This window comes from Bos mutus, chromosome 8 (assembly GCF_027580195.1).
Source record: "Bos mutus isolate GX-2022 chromosome 8, NWIPB_WYAK_1.1, whole genome shotgun sequence".
NCBI lineage: Eukaryota > Metazoa > Chordata > Mammalia > Artiodactyla > Bovidae > Bos > Bos mutus.
In genome coordinates, this window is record NC_091624.1 from 72159299 (window position 1) to 72180714 (window position 21416).

Below are 21416 nucleotides of genomic sequence, written 5' to 3' on the forward strand. Positions count from 1 at the left end.
ATTTGAGTAAGTGGCCTGTTGTCGATTTTCTCCTAGACGGGAGGAAGGAACAAGTGGTTACACATTCTCCTTGAAACTAGAAGGCAAGAAATTTTGTACCATGTCACCACAAGCATCTTCAGCTGTAATAGCGTCAATGGAATAATAAATTCAATATGGTGGTGACAAAAACAAATTTGTGGTTGAAAAATACATAAATATGCAATGTGGCGTAAGTGAAACTACTGACATGTACAGAAAGTTCTGAGATAGTACAGAGAAGGGAGTGGTTAACTCTATGGGGATGAAGGAGTCATTCATTCCTTCATTTCATAAACATTTCCTGAATACATATTACATGCTGCAATGAGCACAAACCTGGATAAATACATTTTCCAGAAGAGGGGAAAAGAAACATTTCAGGCAGAGGAGCGGAGAAGGCAATGGCACCCCACTCCAGTACTTTTGCCTGGAAAATCCCATGGACAGAGGAGCCTGGTGGGCTGCAGTCCATGGGGTCGCAAAGAGTCGGACACGACTAAGCGACTTCACTTTCACTTTTCACTTTCATGCATTGGAGAAGGAAATGGCAACCCACTCCAGTGTTCTTGCCTGGAGAATCCCAGGGACGGCGGAGCCTGGTGGGCTGCCATCTATGGGGTCGCATGGAGTTGGACATGACTGAAGCGACTTAGCAGCAGCAGCAGCGGCAGGCGGAGGAGACCCTATACAAGTATAGATGCCTGAAAGATCATGGTGGGTTTGAAGAACTGTAAGACATTCCAAATTGTGGAGAATAAAATTTTGCAGGAGAGAAGCAGCAGATGAGGCCAAAGTATGCAATAATTCATACCATGTATTGAGTGCAACACTTCATAATACACATGCGTGCATGCTCAGTGGTGTCCTACTCTTTGCGACCCCATGGACTACAGCCCACCAGGATCCTCTGACCATGCGGTTTCTCCAGGCAAGAATACAAGAATACTGGAGCATGTTGCCATTTCCTCCTCCAGGGAACCTTCCCAACCCAGGGATTGAAACTATGTCTCCACGTCTCCTGCATTGCAGGCAGATTCTTTACAACTGAGCCACCAGGAAAGCCCCATAATTTGTGTAGGATGCAGTAATTCATATTATATACAGTAAACAGCATAAGTAAATTTTGTGAAGGTTCAAATCCCTGACAGAGTTTGTGTATATTAAGTAAAAGTCTGAAACTGCTAGGAGCCTGTGACCCTTTTGAGAGGGTGGGGCAGCAGTCAAATGAGACAGGGAAATCACCTTACTCTCCCTCAGGCTGGTTGTGGCCCTTCCCTACCCAGCAATCCATCTGTCCTGGGACAGAACAGGTGCCATCAGATGTAGCACGCCTACCTCTCCTACTTTCTTACCTTCCCTGAACTCTGCTGGGAAAAGATTTCAAGCATTCTTTTCCTGAAGATTCATGTACAACCCAAAGAAGTAGAGAGTTAAGGGCAGATACAGAAATTGTGGCATTAAAAAAAAAAAGCTAAGATTCTATTTAATTCTCAGAAGAGGAGTAAGTCATCCATGTTTGAGAACTGTTAGAATCCCCACGAAGGCTTCTTACCTTCCTAACCTTCCTCTGTTTCCTTATCTTCTAGTCATCTCCTCTTCTATTTAGGCCCCACTCTTCCGTATCTCCTCTTCCCCTTTCTATCACTCCCTACAATTCCTGCCAGGATGTAGAGTCCAGCTGTTGAGTGCCAGCCAGCTGTTGAGCCTGGAATATTCTGCAACCTCTGATTTCAGCTAGAGCCAATGAAGGATTTCTCTGATACCCTTCTGTAAAATCCTTCTATAGGGTGCATTCTCCTGTGAAGGGACATTCGCTGAGGGTGCCTCACCTCTCACAGATCTGCCTCCAGATTGCCTTTTGATGTTCCCTAAAAGCAAACCGAAGGAAGAAAGTTCTTCCTTCCAGTTAATGTGGAAAGCCTTTAATGAAAATCAGGCCTGGACAGAGGTCTAGTGTTACTAATTCAAAAGAAGCAGGGTTAAAGCTACATCAACAAGAGAACACACTGATTATATAGACTAGACAAGGTTATCTCTGGAAGGAAGAACTTTCTTCCTTCAGTTTGCTTTTCAAAAGTCACTTCATTAAAGACTTTCCACATTAACTGAAAAATCACTCTACCTGGGTCACCTGAGACAATGGGACTGTACTCAAAGAGTTTGTTCCTTATTGTTAGGTTTGTTCCTGATAAAAGTCTAGGAGGTGTGTGTGTGTTGAGTAGGGCAGAGTACGATGGGGTATTCACGTTTTCCAGCAGTTATGTAAATGTTTATTTGAAATTTGAAAAATTATTGCATTTTCTTCTTCTCCATTAAGGACAGAAAAATCAGAAAGAGGATTGCCTTGTCAAGAGATTCAGTAAAGCACTCAGCCTCAGGAAACACACATTCCAATACCTGGAGGCTATCATTATTCTTACAAAAGGTGAATCGCCTTAGGCCCTCTAGGTAACTTGCCTCCTCCATGTCTTAGCTGGGGTTTGTGGTCCCTCTTAGGAAAGGGGCATTGAAGCCAGTTATCTCTCAGTGCAGCCCAGAACCTAAGATTCTAATGGGAGGACACAGTTTCTGTTTTGTTTTGTTTGTTTTATCCGGTCCTGGACTTTAATGTTTTCTTTTACTACCTAGATCACCCCATCCCAGATGCAACATCCTTTCAAAGGATTGAAGCTAAAGCAGGAAGGACACACTGTTTATACGCTTTTCCTTCTAGATGAATTAATCATTTATTTCTGTTGTCATCATCAGGGGAATCACCTCAAAGCAGCCCCACTCTCTGAGTCAATTCTCCTGGGGCTCATAGCGACAAGTGGAAACAAGAATACAGATAAGTCTCTGGCTAGAGTGAAATAACTTCTTCAGGTCACTGAGAGGCAGGAAACAGATGGGCCTCAGGTTAGATATTTACAACTGGCCTCCAGGTTTATATTTTTGAGGGCAAGAAAAAGATGGGTTTCAGACCAGACACTTAAAACTAGCCTCCTGTTTGCATTTCCTGAAACAGAGGGCAGGTGGGTTCTAGGTTAGATATTTAGAACCAGTACCCTATTTGCTCTTGAAATGTAAGTAACAACTGAAATAGCCTAAATAGCCAGGTTTTGTCTCCTGCGGATACCTTAAGATAACAGTCATGGCAGGAACAGAGAGGGGCTGAACCTTGAGATCAGAAGGTCATATATTTCCCATCCTTGGGACAAGGGAGACATTTCACATGTACAGAAAGGCTGCTTGGGGGTCAAAAGGAGGGGGCACCACCCCATAAGAAGTGATGCCCCTATGTGATCCCATAGGCCCCCTGGGCTGAATCCATCTCGGGGGAAAAAGATGCACATGCATGTTGGGGAGGGTCCTAGGGTGGGTTAGGTCTGGGAAAAGAAACCAGATACTTGGCTAGAGGTAAACAAAGACCTGGAAGAAATCTGCTCTATATAAATGATTTAACTGCCTCTTTACTCCTACTCAGTAGGAGGGAAGCTCACAAGCTTTTCTCCCAGTATGCATCTCTACCTTGCTTCTATCCTAACCAAACAAACAGTTTCTCTGTGAGCTCTATCACTTGTTCTCCGCTGTCTCTAATAATAAACTCTGTACCTGCATTTACAGTTTCTGCCTCCAGGAGAAATGCATTTTTTAATGGGGACAAAGATCCAGGGAAAAATAGCTTCTAGTCTCCATCCCTTGCTGGTCTGGTGGCTAGAATTCCTGGCTTTCATCTAGACTACCCAGGTTCAATTCTTGGGCAGGGAATTAACATCTCGCTTCCTGCCACTGCTCATTGCTTCCTCTCCAAGATCAACTGTTCTTCCTGGCTCACTGCTTCTGTTTTAGTCCCTAAACAGTGGAGCTTAATTTGTTTTTGTTTGTTTTTTAAGTGAAGGAGTTTTCCTTAATCCAACAATCCCACTTTGGGGGATTTGACAGAAATAAAATAATGGTGTGTGTACACTATCTATAGGATCAAATTTTAAAAATACATTTTTCTTTCTTTCTCATTATTTAGCTGGTGACTATGGGCACATATTTATCCTCTTAGATTACAAAGGAAAGTTAATGTAGAATATGATTTTTGTTTTAATTGTGAGGATAGCATGGGGTGATCAGGGAAGTAATAAAGCATCTCATGATGACATTACTGACCCAGTGGATTAGTTATTGTTCCTTGTCTAAGTTGGCCATTCATAACAGGCTAATACGCACAAGAACTGGCATCAGGAAATATCAGATATTATGTAAGTCTTTGTTTCCTTTGGACAAGGAAGAAATTTCTTTGGTTAATAATTCAGAACCTCAGTAAAATGGTTTCAAAACCACCCTGTCATACTGCCAGCTCCCAGCACATTCATGTTCCGAGCACATGCAAGTCAGGCGGGCAGAGATTTATTGAGCAACTATTATGTGTCAGGCCGGGTATTAGTAAAATATGGGGCAATGAAAATAAACAAGACATGGCTCAACTCTCAAGGTACTCAGTCCGCTTAGTGGAGATAGGGAGAAACATAAATGAGGAGGATAATGTTGGTGATGATGAGTTTTGGTGTGATGCACTTTTATGACGAGAAGAGCATCACTGGTCACTAGACTTGCAGAAATAAAGATGTGGGAATAAATGGATGAGCCTGTGAAGATTTGGTATTATCAGGGTAGGAAGTCCAAGATGAGGAGAGATGCAACTGGAAAAACTGGTTCTACTGATCACAGAAGACCTTACATGGTTTCATGGAACTTGATGGCTTTCCCTCCCCCGCAGTTCCAATACTTTGGCCACCTGGTGCGAAGAGCTGACTCATTAGAAAAGACCCTGATTCTGGGAAAGATTGAAGGCAGAAGGAGAAGGGGATAACAGAGGATGAGATGGTTGGACGGCATCACTGACTCAGTAAACATGAGTCTGAGCAAGTTCAGGGAGATGGTGAAGGACAGGGAAGCCTGGTGTGCTGCAGTCCATGGGGTCACAAAGAGTTGGACACGACTGAGCAACTGAACAACAACAAGGCAATGAGAAGCCATGAAAAGGCTTTCTAAAGGAGAGTGATACGTTCAGATTTGCATTTAAGTTAGATGACTTCAGTCTCAGATAGGCATATATGCAAAGGCAGAGAGTCCAGGTAGGTGACAGAGGAATAGTCTCTCTGAGAGATGGTGGGCCCTCCATGTGGGCAGTGATACTGACATGGAAAGGAAGGATAACTTTGAGAGAGATTTAGACTAAAATAGATTAGATTAAGTGATTGATTAGATAGGAGAATGAATGAGAACATAAGATGACTCCTATGTCTGAGTGGCTGAAGATAAATAATAGAAGACAACAAGTACATTAGAAGAAGGAAAATAAGTTTAGTTTTAGAAACGTCTAAAATGACTATAACATATATAAACAGAAGTGCCTTGTAAGCAGTTGACTATATAAATCTGGGACTCAAGAGAGAAGTCAGGGCAGGAGCTATCAACTTGGAAATCATGGAATGTACTTGTCCGGCTGGATCTAGGAGTCATATTCCTTATGGGCCAAGCACTGTGCTTAACACTGGGTATACAGTAGATGCACAAAATAATTCTTGGTTCTTGTCCTCATAGAGTTAACTGTTTCGTGGTGGAAACAGACATCAAAAAAGTGAAGCCACTACAAAGTAGTATAAGAGAGGGACTTGATTTTCAACGGGGAGTCATGGAAGTGCTAAGGAAATAACATATGGGGTAAAGCCATGACCCAAGGGAAAAGTAATAGATCAAGGAAACCCAGGTAACACCAAAATGTAGAGATTGGGAAGGGAGAACTGAAAAGGAGAAAAAGGCAGAAATATAGGTGAAAAAAATAGAAACAACTATTGTCATGGAAGACAAGGAAGGAGAAAATTTAAGGAGAGAATGTTCCAACAATGTTAAATTTAGCACAGAAGACAGGCTAAAATGACCCCTTGATTACAAGTATGGAGGTCTTAATGATACTGACAAGCAAATCATTGTAGAATTTAGAAGCCAGCTTTTAGTGAGTTGAGGAGTGAATGAGAAGTAAAAAACTGTTAAGGGGAGGAGAGCACAGTAGTTAGAGTGGAGCCTAAATCAAATAAGTGGTTGATTGTAAGATCAGAGAAACTATAACAGTGGGTTGACATCATAAGAAAGTAGAATCAGGATCTGAGAGTAAATGGAAAGGCTGGGATCAAAAGAACAAGCAGAAGGAAGCTTCAATTTGGAGGAAAGCACTCTATCCTTTTGGCTTCCCTGGTGGTAGAGCCAGTAATGAATCTGCATTGTAGGAGACCACCTGCAATGCCAAGAGACATGGGTTCAATCCCTGGTTTGGGAAGATCCCCTGGACAATGAAATGGCAACCTGTGCCATTATTCTTGCCTGGAAAATTCCATGGACAGAGGAGCCTGGTGGGCTACCGTCCATGGGGTCACAAGAGTCAGACACAACTTAGCAACTAAACCACCACCACCACTCTATCCTTTTAGACTGGCAGAGAGAGGTGAAAGTGCATATGGATGTGGGTATGTTTATAGTTCACTGGTTGAATGACCTAGAATGTTGAATAGTTCATTACCAAAGGACTCACTATTGTAGTTTATGAAGGAGTCAGCTTTTCTGCTGAGAAGGAGGGACCTGAGAAGAGTATAAGTCAGCAGTCATTCCTGAGGGGAAAGGGAAAGAAGATGACAGGGGACAAGAAAAAGAATTGAGCTGCTGGGCTAACCCTGACTTTGTAGTAGAGCCAACCCACCTGAAGATGTGATTTTTCTCCAACCACCTATCACTTGACAATCTGGATACAGAAGGAAAGTCACATTGCAGACTTCAAGATTGAGTTTTGCCTGGTGGCTGTGGCAAAACAGCCAGGCTGCAGAAGAATTAAGAGACTGAATGGAATTGTAGGTTAGGTCATCAACCATGTGGGCCAAGTCAAGGAAGGAAACAAGTGAGGCTAGAGAGGGGATGATTGGAATAAGAGGCTGAGATTTAAGAAGCTGGAGACGCTAGGAGTCTGAAGAACAAGAGTTTTAAGAAAGGAAATGCATGATATTGGGAAGGATTTGGGATTTGGTCTGAGAGTGGTTACAAAGGATTTCTGATGTGGAATGGTTCCAAGCCAAAGATGGAGGTAACTCCAGTAAAGTGGGGTTTACTGGAGTTGGGGCTAAAAAACTGAGGCTCAGGTATTGGATAGTTCATCTACAGGGTCATTTGAACACATGGAATATCAGCAAGTAACAGGAAGGAGACAAAAGGAGCCAAAGGGTCAGTGAACCAGTTAAAAGGGGCTGGGAGGCTGGTATTTTTCAGTGATCAGAAGGCAGAGAAGAGGTACAATCTAGTGGCAGGACCCTTAAAAGAGAAGAGATTTTTACTGATTGATGTAGGAGGAGTTTGAAGCAGGCTTCTAGGGCTGCCATAACAAAGTACCACAGACTAGGTAGCTTAAAACAACAGAAATTTATTCTTATACAGTTCTAGAGGCTAGAAGTCCACAAGTCAGGTGTCAGTGGGGTTGGTTCCTTCTAGAGGCTCTAAAAGAGAATGTCTTTTATACTGCTCTCCTAGTTTCTGGTTCGGAGAAGGCAATGGCACCCCACTCCAGTATTCTTGCCTGGAAAATCCCATGGATGGAGGACCCTGGTGGGCTGCAGTCCATGGGGTCACTAAGAGTCGGACACGACTGAGCGATTTCACTTTAACTTTTCACTTTCATGCATTGGAGAAGGAAATGGCAACCCACTCCAGTGTTATTGCCTGGAGAATCCCAGGGACGGGGGAGCCTGGTGCGCTGCCATCTATGGGGTCACACAGAGTCGGACACAACTGAAGCAACTTAGCAGCAGCAGCAGCAGTTTCTGGTTGCCACTGGCAATCCTTGGTACTTCTTGGCTGACAGATGCATCACTCCAGTCTCTGCCTCCATCATCTGTGGTATTCTCTCCTCTTGTGTCTTCACATCATCTTCTTCTAAGGACATCAGACCGATTGGATTCAGGGCCCTTCCCACCTCAGTATGACCCCATCTACTCTTAACTAATGCAACAGCCCAGCTGCCAACTAAGGTGGCATTCTGAGGTACTGGGGGTTGGGACTTGAACATATCTTTTAGAGTGACACAATTCAACACTTGGACAATTGGAAAAGGCCATTCCTATCACAAGAAGAACATGATCAGAGGATAAACAGAACAATGCACATCTTTGTGTGTCGGTTGTGGGGGTGGTGTTTAGCAGGCAGTAGCATCTCAGGTTGGAGCCAACTTTCACTTAAAAAAATGAGAAAGAAGGAAATCAGAGGGGGTTCCACTGAGCATTGCAGAGAAGTGTGGGGCCCAGGCGAGCACCAAGAAGGAAGAGAATAAGGACAACAAAAGATGACTGGTCAGGGGCTTTACTGATGGGGTAATGACTGAGGAGGCCAGAGATATGCCTAGGGATTGGCTGTTCTGTGGCCCCAGAAGTAACTCCAGAGCTCATGTGTGCACATGGCTGTGTGGAGATAGGCTTTTGCACTGAAGGAGGAAGAGTGTATTAAAGCCAGCTTAGAGATCCCAGAGGAACTTGCTTTAGAAAGGTCTGGGTGATAACTAGCATGCATAATTATAAAAATATACCTCTAATGGAGAGGAGAGTATAGCCGCCAAAACCCCAGGTTTGGCATTGGACAACCCAGGATGAGACCAGGCCTCTGTTACTTAACAATCACTTTACTTCTCTGGGCCTCAGTTTCCACCTCTGTAAAATGGGGCCGTCCTATCTCCTAAATCCATTGTGGGAATTACCTGTGCTAATTCTGTATGGCATCCAGAGCATGGTTTCCCATGAAGTAAATGTTCAATAAATGGCAGCCACTTATTATAAGATAACTTTTTATTTTGTAGTAATTGTACAAGGAATTCTTGTATACCTTTTAAATAAATTCACCAAATTCTGCTTACATTTTCCAATTTTTCCCTGTTATACATGCATGACCCTCTGTATAGACACATTTCTACTTATATCTTTTTCTATTTCTACTTATATCTCTATCTGTAATTTTCCTTCCCTAAATCTTTTGAGAGTAAATTTGGAGACACTGCGCCCCTTTAGTAAATAATCCAGTGTGTATTTCATAAGTACAAGAGTGTCCTCTTATAACCACACTGTGATTATCAAAACCAGGAAATTTAACCTGATACAATACTATTATCAACAATGTATATTCTTTTTAAGACTTTTATTTCTTTAGTGTAGTTTTAGGTTTACAACAAAATTGAGAGGAAGGTACAAAGATTTCCTATATATCCCCTGCCCCTACACATGCATGAACTTCCCCATTATCAACATCACTTCCAGAACAGTACATCATTTTTACTAAGAATAAATCTATATTGACACATCATAATAACCCAAAGCCCATATTACTTTAGGGTTCATACTGTACATTCTGTGGGTTTGGGAAATGTACAATGACATATATCCATCATTATAATATCACACAGAATATTTTCACTGCTTTAAAAATCCTCTGTGTTCTGCCTATTCATCTTTCCTTCCCTCCACTCCTGGAAACCACTAATCTTTTTATTCTCTCCATGGTTTTACCTTTTCCAAAATGTCACATAGTTGGAATCATATGGTATATAGCCTTTCTAGATTATCTTCTCTCACTTGGTAATATGCACTTAAAGTTCCTCCATGTTCTTTCATGACTTGATAGCTCATTAATTTTTAGCGCTGAAAAATATTCCATTCCAGCTACTGAAGGACATCTTGGTTGCTTCCAAGTTTTGGCAATTATGAATAAAGCAGCTATAAACATGAAATTAAAAGACACTTACTCCTTGGAAGGAAAGTTATAACCAACCTAGATAGCATATTTAAAAGCAGAGACATTACTTTGCCAACAAAGGTCCGTCTAGTCAAGGCTATGGTTTTTCCTGTGGTCATGTATGGATGTGAGAGTTGGACTGTGAAGAAGGCTGAGCACCCAAGAATTGATGGTTTTGGTGTTGGAGAAGACTGAACTGAACTGAACTGAACTGAAACATCACTTTGCAGGTTTTTGTGTAGACATACATTTTTAGCCTTTTTAGGTAAAGATAAAGGAGCATAACACTGGATTGTATGGTAAGAGCATGTTTAGTTTTATAAGAAACCACCAATCTGCTTTACACAGTGGCTACACCATCTTGTATTCTCAACAGTGTAGGAGAGTTCCTGTTGTTCCACACACTCCCCAGCACTGATGTTGTCAGTGTTCTGGATTTTGGTCATTCTAATAGGTGTGTGGTAATATCTCGTTCCTTGGAGAAGGGCACTCCAGTACTCTTGCCTGGAGAATTCCATTGACAAAGAAGCCTGGCAGATTACAGTCCTCACACGACTGAAGCAACTTAGCATCCACGCACCATCTCATTGTTGTCTTAATTTACATTTCCCTGACGATATGGAATATGGAGTACCTTCCATATTAATTTTTCATCAATTTTCTGAAAACAGTTTCATAACTCTTTGATTTTTCCCAGTCTAGGATCTAATTCTGTATCACACCTTGCATTAGTTTTCATGTTTCTTTATTCTTCTTTAATATTAGCTCTCATTTATGTTATTTGGCCTTGATATTTATGAAAAGCACAAGCTATTTTGTAGAATGTCTCATGGGTTGAATTTACCTGATGTTCCCTCATGATTAGATTCAGGTTATTCATTTTTGTCAGGAAAACCAAAGAAGTAATCTTGTGTTCTTCTTGATACATCATTATCTTGAGGCACATGATGTTAATTTGTTTTTAGAGATCAACCCGATCACTTAATTAATGGGAAACAGTCTTTTTATCATTCCTGTTGCTGTTAAAAATATAAGAGGGGCTCTGTTTCAATATGGTTCTCTTTTTACTGCCAAATAAAGCATTATCTTTCCTGTGACCTTCATGTGTCAGTACACCTGAATTTGGACTTTTCATCCGACTCACAGAGTAACCAAAACTGGAACAGAAAATGGTCCTTTTGGGTGAACCAAAGGAATTAGAACTTGGACTTGCTGAACGTGGTTCCATTTAAGACCCAATTCCAGGATAAGTACTCTGCATTAAAAAAGAAATCCCTTCCATACTCTGCACTTATTTTTGACTGAATTTATTTCTAAGTTTATTGTGATTGCCTTGGTCTGCTCCCCCTAATAATTCAGGATTCTTCTTAGGGATTACATGAAGCACAGAACGGTTTGAGAGAGGTTTGGAACATTCATATCTTTCTTTTAGGAGAACTCAGTTCAATCGTTGCTGTTGTTGTTTCGGAGCCCCTACGTCAAGGACTAACGGAGTGATCTGGGGTTGCTCAGAGACTTTAGTCTCCCAAGGCACATGGAGTTAGGCTTTGGATTTGTTCTTCAAATACTGAAGAATTCTTTATGGTCATTGCTCTTGAACAACAAGCAAAGGAAATCTCTATCCTTCAAGCTTTAGTTTAATGGTACTATGTACCACTGAATGTGTGGAAGGAAGAAGACTTAACTTTAATTCAGATGAAATATATGTGAGAAAAGATCCATATCCATTAGAAAGGTCAGCTCTGCATCTCATGCCAAAGTTTTTCAGAAAAGGTAGCCCACTGCATTCATTTGATTTTCCTGATTTTGTATATCTGACTCTACATTTGTTTTTACAGAGAACAGACTAATGCAAGCACACTATTCATTCCTTACGCCACTAATAAGCAAAGATTATAACTCATATAGCTCTCTGTGTATTACAGCAATAGCAAAACACTGCCAAATATAGCCATGTCGATTATGAATACCTTTAAGCTTGGGGGCCATCACCACAATAACCAGCACTATAATTAGCTGTTTAATCAGACTGGCTTGGGAAAACACACTAAATACTATTATTGCACTGAATATCCAGTAGATGACTAATTGCCAACTTAAAAATTCAGAATCATGACTCTGTAGAATGTCTATAACAGTGTAAAATGCTTTACAATTATTCATTAAGAATAAGATAGGCATCTATTGCATGTCTCCAACCTACTAAATGTTAATGTTGAAGGTTTTATGCAGACCATGTTCATAAATTTACAAATTGTGTCCATGAATTTAAATCCTAATAACTCAGTTTATTAAACTCCAATCACATCTTCTCCCTTAAAAGGCAGTGTTTTACAAGTAGACTATAAATGTGTTCATTGACTAATAATTACTTATATGACTTCCAAAATAAGGTGACTTGCAGATGTAGCTTGATTATTTTGTTGAGGTGCTGAGATGATTCCCTATTTCCCCAAACTCACTCACTATTTTGGTGTGAACATACGCCTGTTACAGAGATTTCAATCTGCTTTTCTTCTTACGCCTCAAGCTCAAAAGGCAGCTTGAGGAAAGTATGCTACTCACCCAGCTTTGATGCTCTATCCAGAGGGAAAGGATCCCCACACAGCCCATGGGTCACCTGGGCACTGGTGACACGTCTCCTTCTGAAAGGGGCTGAAAGTAAAAGAAAGTGTTGGTCACTCAGTCGTGGCCGACTGTTTGCGACCCCATGGACTGCCCACCAGGTTCCTCTGTCCATGGGATTTCTCAGACAAGTACACTGGAGTGTGTTGCCATTCCCTTCTCCAGGCAATCTTCCTGACCCAGGGATCAAAGCCAGGTCTCCTACATTGCAGGCAGATTCCACTCCAAACTGGTCCTTTGAGAAGTTTATATGGATACTTTACCAGGGGTTGCTACAACTTCCAAGCAGATTCTTGCCACCAGTCTGGCTAAGTTCTGGATCAGGTGATGGTCTTCCTATCTAAATTTCCTTACAATTTCAAGTTGGTGAAATAGGATTATCCTTCCTATTGAGAAAAGCATTTGACTCTAGAGGCAGTTAAATTAGTAGCAGGTCATCTGCAATAAATAAATATATTTATTCATTCTGCAAACACAGGAACTTTGAGGACATGAAATTTAAAAATATCAAGTCTTGCTCGTGTGAGCTTCATCCCCACAGATTGTACCTTCACCTCTGCAGAAAATGAAGGTGCTCTGTGAGTTAGGGGTGAGGTTTTTGATCATTTAAAACCTTATGGAAGGAAATTTTACAGTTCCTAAGGTATCTATTTCAGTTATTCATACTCCTCATAGCTAGGGAATTTTGATTTATTTTAACTCAGGATTTCTCAACATCTGCACTATTGACATTTAGGACTAGATAATTCCTTGTTGTTGGGGCTGTCCTATGCACTGTAGGATGTGAGTAGTCCCCAAGGCCTCTACTCACTAGATGCCAGCAGCACACCCCTAGTTTAGACAATCAAAAGTGTCTCAGACATTGCCAGATATTCCCTGGGGGACAGAGCTGCTGCTCTAACTTGAATTTGTTCTTTGACAATCTGACATCATGTTTTTGTTATTGTTTTTTATTTACTGTACAGATAGAGATTAATTTGCCATTATTTTCTATTGAATAATATCAAGGGAAGTCAGGCAGAGGAACCACAGACCAAATTGCCAACATCTGCTAGATCATCAAAAAAGCAAGAGAGTTCCAGAAAAACATCTATTTCTACTTTATTGACTACACCAAAGTCTTTGACTGTGTGGATCACAATAAACTGTAGAAAATTCTGAAAGAGATGGGAATACCAGACCACCTGACCTGCCTCCTGAGAAATCTGTATGCAGGTCAGGAAGCAACTGGAACTGAACATGGAACAACAGACTGGTTCCAAATAGGAAAAGAAGTACAACAAGGCTGTATATTGTCACCCTGCTTATTTAACTTATGTGCAGAGTACATCATGAGAAATGCTGGGCTGGAAGAAGCACAAGCTGGAATCAAGATTGCTGGGAGAAATATCAATAACTTCAGATATGCAGATGACACCACTCTCGTGGCAGAAAGTGAAGAGGAACTAAAAAGCCTCTTGATGAAAGTGAAAGAGGAGAGTGAAAAAGTTGGCTTAAAGCTCAACATTCAGAAAACGAAGATCATGGCATCTGGTCCCATCACTTCATGGGAAATAGATGGGGAAACAGTGGAAACAGTGGCTGACTTTATTTTTCTGGGCTCCAAAATCACTGCAGATGGTGATTGCAGCCAGGAAATTAAAAGACGCTTACTCCTTGGAAGGAAAGTTATGACCAACCCAGACAGCATATTAAAAAGCAGAGATATTACTTTGCCAACAAAGGTCTGTCTAGTCAAGGCTATGGTTTTTCCAGTGGTCATGTGTGGATGTGAGAGTTGGACTATAAAGAAAGCTGAGCGCAGAATTGTTGCTTTTGAACTGTGGTGTTGGAGAAGACTGTTGAGAGTCCCTTGGACTGCAAGGAGATCCAACCAGTCCATCCTAAAAGAGATCAGTCCTGGGTGTTCATTGGAAGGACTGATGTTGAAGCTGAAACTCCAACACTTTGGCCACCTGATGTGAAGACCTGACTCATTGGAAAAGACCCTGATGCTAGGAAAGATTGAGGGCAAGAGGAGAAGGGATGACAGAGGATGAGATGGTTGGATGGCATCAACAACTCAATGGACATGGGTTTGAGTGGGCTCCGGGAGTTGGTGATGGACAGGGAGGCCTGGTGTGCTGAGCTTCATGGGGTTGCAAAGAGTTGGACACGACTGAGCGACTGAACTGAAGTGAACTGAAGCAGATGCAAAAGTCTCATCCTCTGACTAGATCTTATATTGTTAAAGAGTATAACAGTGTAACATTGGCATGATTCTTTTAATTTTTATTGACAAGATTCCTAGTTTCCTTTTCCCCCCATTTTTTTCATTATGTTCATAGGCAAGAGTGTCATAGACTGCTAGCTGGCTTTCTTTTGAAGTCAGTGATTCTTAACTATTTTTATATGTCCATTCAATATGCAATTTGCTGGAAGCTAGGTAGCCTCTCCCTAGAAAGATATGTATATACATACAATTTTTGCACATAATTTTAGGAAATTCAAAGCTAACACCTCTCTAAGGCCTTTCCTGCATCCCAGGTTAAGATTCTATGTTTTAAAACTAGTGCTGCTTCCTTGAGTTATGATTTTGTGAGGTTATGAAATAAAGGAGGCCTGAATATGGATATTCATAATAATAAATTCGTAAGAGTCGGACACGACTGAGCAACTGAACTGAACTGAATATGGATAATAAAGTTTGATCAGCATGATGGCTTTGCTCTTTCTAGGTAAACACTGCAGACACTGTTAACCTTTTCCCAAGCATCCTATTTTCATCTCCATTGTTATTGCGGGCCTCTGTGTTGTTGCTAACCCATTATTGCTCTTTGCTTTAATGACTGATTTTGAGAGCAGCAGAGCCATATTACTCAACAATAGAAGATGGGATGTGTACCACCCTTTCCCCTGCCTCCCCACCATCCAGTAGCTGCTGCAGAACCAAACAGAGCTCTTTGAAGCTAGTGTGACCCTGCTATGAGCTCATCCACCCCTTCAAATGTACTCCCCCTGCAAAGAAAGAAAGAAACCATATGCACATTAGCATTGATGAGAAGTCCAAAGGATTCTTCGGAAGGGAAGAACAAAAATTAGTATACTGTCAAGCAAAGAACTTCTATAACTATACCGACACTTCTCTAATGTGGGTCTCTCTCTGGTTCTCCCATTCAATCTCTATCCCCTCTAGCACTCCTGTCCTCCTATGCAGAGTAATTACTCTTTGCCCTCAAACCCAGATGCCACACTCATCCTGGTGTACAGATAAAAAAGGGTTGAAGTTCATGGGACCACCCCCCACAACTTTCTAAGAAGGCAGTTTAGGATCATCAATAATTATTTCAACATGTCCTGGTGAGTCACTTTCCCTCACCCCAAACTCAGTAATTTATCAGAGTATTTTTTTTTTATAAGCACATACAGTATTCTTCTCCAAAGGAATTCTTATATTACTTACTGAGGCTAATAGTTTTGCCATATTATTACTCCAGTTAGAGATCACATAACAGGTTATTTTCTATATCCTTGCTACTGCAAGTGTGCTCCTGGGATCAGCAGCATTAGTATTACCAGGGAATTTGTTAGAAATTCAAAATCTCAGACTCCACCCTGTTTTACTGAATCATTATCTGCATTTAAACAATAGTCTCAAGCGATCCCTGTGCATACTAAGGTCCTCCCCTCCCCCACCACCATCTTCATGTCCTTACCACCTAAGCTGGAGTTCCTCTGGGGTCCTGGAGTAAACTGCCTCCTTTGTCCTCCCTTCTGCACCCAGACTGAAGAGTTGGTTCCATGTAAGGGATAAGCCAGTAGATTTCCTTTAGTTAAAAGTGGCTCCTCAGCCACCCATCTCCCAACTCAACCCTATACCCAGTACATGAGATTATCTTTGATTACATTCTGTTCTCTCCATCACAAATCTTATGCTTTGGGGAGGGGGGAGGGTGCAGAATCTGAAAATTTTATAATAATCCCCATTTACAGATGAGGAAACAAAGGCTCAGGAAGATCAAGTAACCTGTCTAAGTTCTCGTAGATGATCAGGAGACCAAGCAGGATCAAGCTCCAGTCCGTCCTTTCATCTGTATCATGCTGACATTCTTTTATAACCGCAATGCCAGGTGTAATTAGTTACTGGATATTCACTGTGTGTACATTGTCAACTACAAATTGGCACTTGTCAAGAGCATTTGACAGGCAAATTTGGCCTTGGAATACAGAATGAAGCAGGGCAAAGACTAAGAGTTTTGCCAAGAAAATGCACTGGTCATAGCAAACACCTTCTTCCAACAACACAAGAGAAGACTCTACACATGGACATCACCAGATGGTCAACACTGAAATCAGATTGATTATATTATTTGTAGCCAAAGATGGAGAAGCTGTATCAGTCAACAAAAACAAGACCAGGAGCTGACTGTGGCTCAGATCATGAACTCCTTATTGCCAAATTCAGACTTAAATTGAAGAAAGTAGGGAAAACCACTAGACCATTCAGGTATGACCTAAAACAAATCCCTTATGATTATACAGTGGAGGTGAGAAATAGATTTAAGGGACTAGATCTGATACATAGAGTGCCTGATGAACTATGGAATGAGGTTCGTGACATTCTACAGGAGACAGGGATCAAGACCATCCCCATGGAAAAGAAATGCAAAAAAGCAAAATGGCTGTCTGGGGAGGCCTTACAAATAGCTGTGAAAAGAAGAGAAGTGAAAAGCAAAGGAGAAAAGGAAAGATATAAACATCTGAATGCAGAGTTCCAAAGAATAGCAAGGAGAGATAAGAAAGCCTTCCTCAGCGATCAATGAAAAGAAACAGAGGAAAACAACAGAATGGGAAAGACTAGAGATCTCTTCAAGAAAATTAGAGATACCAAGGGAACATTTCATGCAAAGATGGGCACAATAAAGGACAGAAATGGTATGGACCTAACAGAAGCAGAAGATATTAAGAACAGGTGGCAAGACTACACAGAAGAACTGTACAAAAAAGATCTTCACGACCAAGATAATCACGATGGTGTGATCACTCACCTTGAGACAGACATCCTGGAATGTGAAGTCAAATGGGCCTTAGAAAGCATCACTACGGACAAAGCTAGTGGAGGTGATGGAACTCCAGTTGAGCTATTTCAAATCCTGAAAGATGATGCTGTGAAAGTGCTGCACTCAATATGCTAGCAAATTTGGAAAACTCAGCAGTGGCCACAGGACTGGAAAAGGCCAGTTTTGATTCCAATCCCAAAGAAAGGCAATGCCAAAGAATGCTCAAACTACCACACAATTGCACTCATCTCACACGCTAGTAAAGTAATGCTCAAAATTCTCCAAGCCAGGCTTCAGCAATATGTGAACCGTGAACTTCCTGATGTTCAAGCTGGTTTTAGAAAAGGCAGAGGAACCAGAGATCAAATTGCCAACATCTGCTGGATCATGGAAAAAGCAAGAGAGTTCCAGAAAAGCATCTATTTCTGCTTTATTGACTATGCCAAAGCCTTTGACTGTGTGGATCACAACAAACTGTGGAAAATTCTTCAAGAGGTGGTCAGACCACCTGACCTGCTTCTTGAAAAATCTGTTTGCAGGTCAAGAAGCCACAGTTAGAACTGGACATGGAACAACAGACTGGTTCCAAATTGGCAAAGGAGTATGTCAAGGCTGTATATTGTCACCCTGCTTTTTTAACTTATATGCAAAGTACATTATAAGAAATGCTGGGCTGGATGAAGCACAAGCTGGAATCAAGATTGCTGGGAGAAATATCAATAACCTCAGATATGCAGATGACACCACCCTTATGGCAGAAAGCAAAGAAGAACTAAAGAGCCTCTTGATGAAAGTGAAAGAGGAGAATGAAAAGCTGGCTTAAAACTCAACATTCAGAAAACTAAGATCATGGCATCCGGTCCCATCACTTCATGGCAAAAAGATGAGGAAACAGTGGAAACAGTGACAGATTTTATTTTCTTGGTCTCCAAAATCACTGCAGATGGTGACTGTAGCCATGAAATTAAACGATGCTTGCTCCTTGGAAGAAAAGCTATGACCAACCTAGATAGCATATTAAAAAGCAGAGACATGACTCTGCCAACAAAGGTCTGTCTAGTCAAAGCTATGGTTTTTCCAGTAGTCATGTATAGATGTGAGAGTTGGACTATAAAGAAAGCTGAGCACCCAAGAATTGATGCTTTTGAACTGTGGTGTTAGAGAAGATTGTTGAGAGTCCCTTGGACTGCAAGGAGATCCAACCAGTCCATCCTAAAGGAAATCAGTCCTGAATATTCATTGGAAGAACTGATGCTGAAGATGAAACTCCAATTCTTTGGCCACCTGATGCGAAGAGCTGACTCATTTGAAAAGACCCTGATGCTGGGAAAGATTGAGGGCAGGGGGAAAAATGGACGAAAGAGGATGAGATGGTTGGATGGCATCACCAACTCAATGTGAAGGAGGAAACAGACAGAGCTGGACTCCATCTTAGGCCAGGTTGTGAACATTAGGCTACATGCATGGTCACACTCCCAAGCGACTCTGAATTTTGTGCCCAGTGTCTATAGTAGTGGCATACCAATGGAAAACCAGACCCTTGGATAAAAGAGCCTCAGGACTTATACTTGGACTCTCCATTGCCTAAAAGAATATGCTAATTATCTCTGTAACATAACAAAGTGGTAAATACCATTATGTTTATCGGGATATGACCACAGGCCTATTGATAAATACCCACTGTTTATCTAGTCTTGTGACACATGAATCATGGGTTAACTTTGATCGTATCTCTCTTTCACCTTGTCCAGACTAGTTTCAAGGAATTTAGGGAGGGGGGTTTGAGCAAGTATACTTAGGGCATATAAGGTTTTCACAAAAACTGGTCGGAGTCCTTGGCTAAGAGGAGACTCTGCCTTGGGCCGCCGGTATAATAAACTGCACTCCACTATCTGCATTGTCCTTCTGAGAGGGCTTGTTTCCCGGAATGCGTGGCTACAACAAATGGACATGAGTTTGGGTAAATTCCGGGAGTCGGTGACGGACAGCGAGGCCTAGTGTTCTGCAGTCCATGGGGTTGCAAAGAGTCAGACATGACTGAGCGACTGACCTGAACTGAAAACAGAAAAAGAACATCAGCATATTGTCCTCCATTTTTGCCTTAGGCAGAGATATAGATATTAGTACCATATATTTGAGTATGGTATAAAAAATATTCCTACAAATTATCTCCTGATTAACATGTGAATGCCACTTTATTTGCTTGTATATTTATGGCCAGATTTGCCCTTGTTATAGTTACAGGAGGTCTCATCAGTCATTTATTAAAGGTGAACATGCTTACTTGTGCAACTGGATCATTTCAGAGTATACACATTGAGAATTACTGTCACAGCATGATGTCATAAATAAAAACCATTACGGGAACATTGAAAATTCTAGTCATTTCAACAAAATTATGCTTCTCAATGCAAACAGTCCCTTGGTTACTGAATTATTAAACAAACTAAAACAAGAGAGGAACAAATAATAAGCCACAAACTATAGATGTGAAAAAAGGAACTGGTCATAAAACATAAAGATTGTCAAAGAAAAATAATATTGGCCATAGGAAAAGCAAACCTGGAATCTTATATAAGAGCAATGTATTGGCTAGTTCTGACTTCAGATATGACTACTAAAATCTCCTCCATCCCCAAATGCCTATGAATAATTCTCAGTATCTTCTTTGACAGTACATGTGAAAAGGGGGTAATTTATCGAAAATCCCATGTATTTTAAATCTTAAGGATTAGGTTATAAGTAAATTAAATGTTTATTTTTTCATGTACTAAGAGGAAGCTAGAATAACAGAGAACCAGTTGCTTTTTCTCCTAGTAGAGAGATAGGGAGAAAAGGCAATCTTAATTTTTTTATTTACAGCTGTAGGCCAAAATGTAAAAGTTAATTGTGAAAACGATACTAGGATTTCAAATTTGTATAAGAAATTTATGCATATATTGAAACTATGGTTGAAAAACATTCATAAGGGTTTTCCACATGATTCACATGAATCAGGTATCATTTTGTTTGAATTAGTTGTATGTTCGCTTTGGTCCACGACAGTCATTCTAATTCTTGTGTATCCTCCTTCGCCTGCATCAAAAGATGCTATAGAAATATTGGCATTAAACTCACTGTTTTCCTGAGAGGGGATGTTGTCAAGGACTAACTGTCCTCTGCTGCATATCACTTTTATAGGTACTCCCTAGGGATTTTTGCTCATGTTTAAATGCCAGCAAAACTCCTTCTGAGAAAATGCAGTATTTATATCTTACAGATAAGATAAATATTTAGCTAATCAAGTTTATTTTTCTTTTAGTTTTGACCACAAGGAAGGTAACTGCAAACTTTGGGACCCAGCTTTAGTTATTATGCTTATAAAGCATCACTAATAATAAACCTAGTGGAGGTGATGGAATTCCAGTTGAGCTATTTCAAATCCTAAAAGATGATGCTTCTAAAGTGCTGCACTCAATACGCCAGCAAATTTGGAAAACTCAGCAGTTGCCACAGGACTGGAAAAAGTCAGTTTTCATTCCAATCCCAAAGAAAAGCAATGCCAAAGAATGCTCAAACTACTGTACAACTGCACTCATCTCACACGCTAGTAAAGTAAAGCTCAAAATTTTCCAAGTAAGGCTTCAACCATACGTGAACCATGAACTTCAAGATGTTTAAGCTGGGTTTATAAAAGGAAGAGGAACCAGAGCTCAAACTGCCAACATCCGTTGGATCACGGAAAAAGCAAGAGAGTTCCAGAAAAACACCTACTTCTTCTTTATTGACTATGCCAAAGCCTTTGACTGTGTGGATCACAACAAACTGTGGAAAATTCTTCAAGAGATAGGAATACCAGACCATCTGACCTGCCTCCTGAGAAATATCTATGCAGGTCAAAAAGCAACAGTTAGAACTGGACATGGAACAACAGAATGGTTCCAAATTGGGAAAGGAGTACGTCAA